The sequence below is a fragment of the Thalassophryne amazonica genome, chromosome 23, assembly GCF_902500255.1.
Source record: "Thalassophryne amazonica chromosome 23, fThaAma1.1, whole genome shotgun sequence".
NCBI lineage: Eukaryota > Metazoa > Chordata > Actinopteri > Batrachoidiformes > Batrachoididae > Thalassophryne > Thalassophryne amazonica.
In genome coordinates, this window is record NC_047125.1 from 747,085 (window position 1) to 753,623 (window position 6,539).

The following is a 6,539-nucleotide window of genomic DNA, read 5'->3' on the forward strand; positions in this document are numbered from 1 at the left end:
CATAAGATTATGGAGCACCATACAGTTTTGGACAATGATTCGCACAGTCCCTCGGACTGTGGTGCTTTGTCATCAGGAGATCCTGGAACCAATTTGCTGGAATTCCAAGTGCATTATCTACCCTCTTCTTGCATGTGACAGTCTGTAATTGAAGCTCTGTTCTTCGTCTGTGAGGTGGCGATGAGCGTATGGTTTCGTCAGAGTAGGACACAAAGCAAAGGCATCATCTCCAACCAGGAAAATGATACGGCTTCTGTGTCATGTGGGAGTGGCCGTGGGTCAGGAAGGCCTATTGTGCCGTCTTCAAGGCGGGCCTTCATTTCAGATTGTTATAAATTTGGGCATCATTTAATGATCCTTTACCTAAAATAGAAATTGAGATTAAAGAACTAGAACAAATAAAATTAATAAATGACTATATTTAATTAAATTTTAAATTGATTTTTATCTCTACCTACCACCGATGTCTGCCAAGATGAACTTGGAGTCTGAATCAACCAAGGCAAGGAGAACAACACTAAAGAATCTTTTATAATTGCGGTACATGCTTCCTGTACCAGGAGGACACAAGCAGTATGCTTGTCCTCAAGGGCACCACAACAGATTGGAAATTGCCATTTCCTGAAGAAGCCCTCGGCAATAGCCAGCCACTGTAGAGGTGAAGTTGGAGGTGTCAAACATTTGTCCATGAGCTCTTCACAGGTGGCTTTACACACTTCTCGGACAGCAACAGAGATTGTGTTGTGAGGAATGCGCCCTTCATACTTCATACTGCGGTACTTGGTTCCGGAAGCCAAATGACAGAGTCAGTGCCAGCTTCAGGCCTGGATCCAGAGCCGCTCGGTACACGTCTCCTGCTTTGTGATGCGTGGACAACCTTCTCCGTTGCTGCCCCTTTGCCATTGGTACATGTTGACAATGAATTCATCATTGTCAACTTTGGCCTGAAGAACAGCCATCTCTCACTCATTTATAAGGTGGGCTGGCTGATCATCACCGTCCATGGCACTAGTCATTGGGGAACTGTCCGTGTCAGACGAAGGCTACGCGCGCCTGCAGGTCAGCCACAAATGTTTGAAATGTGTGTACATAGTTGAAAAAACGTTCTTAACGCTATTGTTAACAAACAATAAGAAATTGACATTAAACGACAGCAAAACGAAATACGGTTGTCAGCTGCATTTGTTCAAATATTTTGACAGTTTAAAGATTCTGACAAAGTGCCAGCTGCAGGAACAAAACTGAGCGAAGGTTAAACGATGCCAACGAAAGTCCGGATTTGGGACTTTTGTTTGGGCTTTGTTGTCCTTCCTTATTGCTGTGTGACTGGAACTTTAGGAAAACTTTCATGTCTGGTGATCTCTGTGATCAGGGTTGGTGTCTCCTGCTTTAGGACATCTGTCCCAGCACAGGGACATTTCAGTGTTGTCTCACACTTGTGATTGGTCAGCCTGGGCAGCAGAGCAGCAGCAGATGATTAAATCGGCCGTTTTTAGTCTTTCCTCCACTTGGTCATTGACTCTTTCTTTTGTGTGTTTTAAAGTCTTTCTACAAACATGTCTGAAGTCCAGCAGGTGGGGGACACGTTGAAACTGCAGCTAACACCTGCTGATGAAGGAATGATCACAGACCAGGAAGAAGAAATGTGTCATTTAAAAGAAGAGAACAAAAGAGGTAACGGGTGGATGCTGTTTTTAATCAGGTTTGTTCACTCAGCTTTGTTTGTGTTACTGATACTTTATAACATGTTGTAACAGTCAAATATTTTCCTTCTCTGGTATTCCTCCAGAGATTCTGTCAATACTTGCACAACAGGATGAGGAGGATTTTGATGAAAGATGCATGTAAATTTTCTCCATAGTTTGTAAATCTCTGGTTAATTTCTTACTGAAGGAAAGTGACGTCACCACCTTTCAATGTTTCGTCTTCCTTTGTCCAAGATCAGCAGGGACTTTGAATTTAGAAATGAACAAGGTAACTGAAAGGATTCTGGTGGTAGTGATTTGTGTATTTTGACATGTAGAGGTTTGGTTTATTTTGATCCAACATTTGGCACTAAAAGGTGAACATCAGTAACCTGTTGTACACGAGTAAGAGCAGCTCTGGTTATGAGCAGACCAAGAATAATCTTTACACCCAGAATTTAATCATCACTGCAATATTAATTCAAATCAACATGACTTCAATGAATAAAATCCATTATTTTCTACAGTGTCCATGAACAACATAAACAAGGGAACTTTTCCTTGGTAACTTGGTACCATTAATAACCAGCTTTACTACCAGACGTGACATGTTGACCTGAATAGTGTAAATGTGGAAGTGTGCAGAAATGTGGGTTTGAAAAAGACAAAGAGAGGTTGTGATGGAAGTCTGGTCCCAGAAACAGTCTTTGTAAACAGAACTATCTTTGGTTTTGTGACATCAGGTCACCGGCCGATGAAGCCAACAGGACCACAACATTTGCAAAACGCAGTGATGAGACACTGAGCCCACCAAACTGGAAATTCTCCTCCCAATAAACTACACCTCAATATCCTGTCCATGAATATAACAAACAGGATTGGTGACAAGGTGCAGCCCCGGCGGAGGCCAGCCTCCATCGGAAATGAGTCCGACTTACTGCCGAGCAACCGAACACAGCTCTCGCTTTGAGTACAGAGATTGGATGGTCCTGAGTAGGGATGGGTATCGAGAACCAGTTCCTTTCGGGTATCGTTAAGAAATGATTCGATCCACCGACATCAATACGCTTTGTGCTTAACGATTCTGTTATCGGTCCTTCAGAGTGGCCGTTGTTTTTGGGGGTGTTTGTCAGGAAAATGATCATTTCTCTACATTGATTACAGACCCTGCAGCGGGTCCGCAGATTGAAGCAATGCTTCGATCTATTGCTTCGTTTATTCTCTTTCTTTCACTTAATTTTCCCCTGCTAAAACCCTAAAGAGCATACGTCTGTGAGTATTATTTACCTTTTCTATGTTAAACTGACCTGTTATGATCTTCTGAAACAGTTGATAGATGTATGATATTACTTAAAAACGGGAGTGATGCTAACGCGTTAGCATGTCTATGGCATTTTCAATGTTAAAACTTAGCATTAAGCATTTGTAGCTGTCAGCACGTTCGGGTGCATTTGTTTTCAAATTGTAATATTTCTTAAATTTTTTTGTTTCTATATTAATAATCTAATGATTATTATATACAATTTTAGAGAGAGAAACAAAAAGAACCTGAATAGAAACACAATAGAAAATATATAATAGATATTTGTTTTTTATGTGTTTCCCCAGACCTCAGTACAATATGTTATATATGGAACTATTAATGCGTAACAAAGTACTGAGTATTAAGAGAAGAACTCTTGAGTTTTGTATAGAATTGCAATGGATTTTGACATTTTGGATTTAACATACGTTTAAGTTTTTTCAAACTTAAGAATCGGTGCAGCAGGGGCGGTGTTGCATTCGCTCTGCCATACTGTTGTGATGAAAAGGGAGCTGACCCAAAAGGCGAAGCTCTTGATCTACTGGTCAATCTTCGTTCCTACTCTCACTTATGGTCATGAGTGTTGGGTCATGACTGAAAGAACGAAACCGAAAGGAGGGTGGCTGGTGTCTCCCTTAGAGATAGGGTGAGAAGTTTGGTCATCTGTGGGGAGCTCGGAGTAGAGTCACTGCTCCTTCGAGTTGAAAGGAGCCAGCTGGGTGGTTTGGGCATCTGGTAAGGATGCCTCCTGGACGCCTCCCAAGGGAGGTGTTCCAGGCCCGTCCATCTGGGAGGAGACCCCGGGGAAGACCCAGGACTAGGTGGAGAGATTATATCTCCACACTGGCCTGGGAATGCCTCGGGATCCCCCAGTCAGAGGTGGTCAGTGTGGCCCGGGAAAGGGAAGTCTGCGGTCCCCTGCTGGGGCTGTTGCCCCTGTGACCCAAACCCGGAAAAGCGGTTGAAGATGAGTGTTTTCCAACTTAATTTATCATCAATAACAACTCCAAGAAATTTCAGTTTCAGCATCATGTATTGTAAAGCTCCTACTTGTATTCCTGGTCTTATTTCCAAATATAATACACTTTGTTTTACCAAGATGAAGTAATAGTTTGTTTGAATCAAACCATTCTTTAAATTTCTATAATTCCTTCTCCACCATGTCCAAAACTGACCCAAATGATCCCCACAACAGAACACAGTCACATCATCAGCAAATAAAACAAATCAGAGACTTATAAACCACAGATATATCATGAATGTATAAATGACACAGCAATGGACCAAGGACTGAACCTTGAGGTACACTACATGTAATCTTCAACAACTCTGAAAAATTCTGTCTTATTGATTTGAACACACTATCTGTTTTGTAAATACTAGTGTGGTCTGTGGTATCAAATGCTTTCTGTAAATTAAAAACCTAATGTATAGTGCTCATTTTCAATTGCATTTATTTGTTCAACAGAGTCCATCAAGGCTAAGAAGGTGGTTTGGTTTTTTAAAATGGAGCCTTGGAATTAATAGGGATGATACATAGTAATAAGTTTGTTAGATAATATGAGGTATGACAGTTTGTCAGTTTTAAGCAGAAACAAGGCAATAATCAGTGAGTCGCTACTGATGCTTTGAAATGATGGAGGCACAGTAAAGCCAGCAGCTACTGCACGTCTGGCTGCTGCGCTCTGATCGTTCCGCCATCTTTTATAATGAAATAATGCTGAATTTATAAGGAAATGATTGTTATGCAAAAACTTCAGTTATCTGTCACTGAGAAAGATGATGACTGGAGGCAGTTTAAAGCAGAAATGAGGTGATCATCTGTGATGCTGTGAAATGATGCTGTTGATGCTCCGAAATGATGCATGGGCAGTGAAGGCAGGCGGACCAGTTTTTAGCGGCGGGGCCATGTGGTCTGCAACACCAGATCATATTTGACAATGAAGAAGGCTTGCTGCTCTTAATCTGGCAATGAAGAACTGCTTACACCATCTTGTTCCTGATATAGGTGCTGCAGTGATGTAACTGCTTACACACTATAGGGCGGGGGTGCCCAACCTTTTTGAACCAAGATCTACTTTTAAAGTACTACTTTTAAAGTCATAGCGTGGACTCACACAAATATGTTGATCCAAAAAGTGCAGTTAAATTCTGTGGTTTTGTCTGAGGTTTGGGCACTTCTCTTTCTCTGCTAGATTCCAGAATTGGGCATTCATGTCAGGTGTTGCTCTGGATTTGAGCTCAGTGTGAGGATCTCACTCAATAGCACAGCAATCCAGGTTGAAGAGTGATGCCACTTTGGATGTTATACAATCCACATCTGTATTTTCCACAAATGGAAAACAGAGAAAACTGACAACAGGCTCAATGGATGCAAAGTCAGTAAAGTGCCGTCAAATTCTGACAAGATGCTCTGCACTTGTTCATCATAATGTGAACTCTCAAGCTCCGTACTCTGCTGATAATTAAGTTCTGGGTCCATGTGTGGAAAGTTCCACAGATCACACTATTACATCCTGCTTGATAGCAGGTGGAACTTGCTTTTAAACGTGTTCATGGAGCCGATCGTGTTGATGATGTATTTGTCCTTGAGCTTGTCGGTCAGATCGGAAAGAGGCTAAATCCAAGAGCCACTGACTGTCTTCCAGATGTGCATATTCAGCATAGTTTGAACATTTCAGAAATTGTTTAATTTCAGGCAATGATTCAGAAAAATGTTATAGAAATTCATCTGTGTGCAACAACAGATCTGTGTCTGCATGCGGACTGGCTATTTACACCAAATATGTGCAAATATCTAAAAAGAAAATCCTGATTTATACCACAGTGGTGTAAATAGAGAACTAACAAATCTTTATTTGCACCATCATGGTGCAAATAAGGGGATATTAAAGTCTAATTTACACCACAGTAGCAGATGTTTCTAATATAAATAATATAAATGCTCCCCTCCACAGCATGTCTTTTTCTCCTGGTTCTCTCCCTCAGCCCCAACCAGTCCCAGCAGAAGACTGCCCCTCCCTGAGCCTGGTTCTGCTGGAGGTTTCTTCCTGTTAAAAGGGAGTTTTTCCTTCCCACTGTAGCCAAGTGCTTGCTCACAGGGGGTCGTTTTGACCGTTGGGGTTTTACATATTATTGTATAGCCTTGCCTTACAATATAAAGCGCCTTGGGGCAACTGTTTGTTGTGATTTGGCGCTATATAAAAAAATTGATTGATTGATTGATTGATAAATTAAATTAGTGTCGCTGAGGTTGGTGCAAATAGGAGTGTACTAAAACCTAATTTATACCTCAGTGATGCAAATAGCCTTTTCTGTCTGCACGTCTCCTCCACCTGTGCGCAGAAAAAACACTTCTGCAGACTCTTGGCCCAAACAGAGCACAGAATCTTGTTCGTATCCATCACATCTTCCATATTACGGACTGTTTTGCTGCTCACTGACTTTTCAGTTCATCTAGGAAGTTTGTGGCTTGTTTTGAAATGCTGCTTCCCTTTCTTCAGTAAAGCCACATTTGTTTTGTCGATAAGACAGATGGATTTGGCATTCAA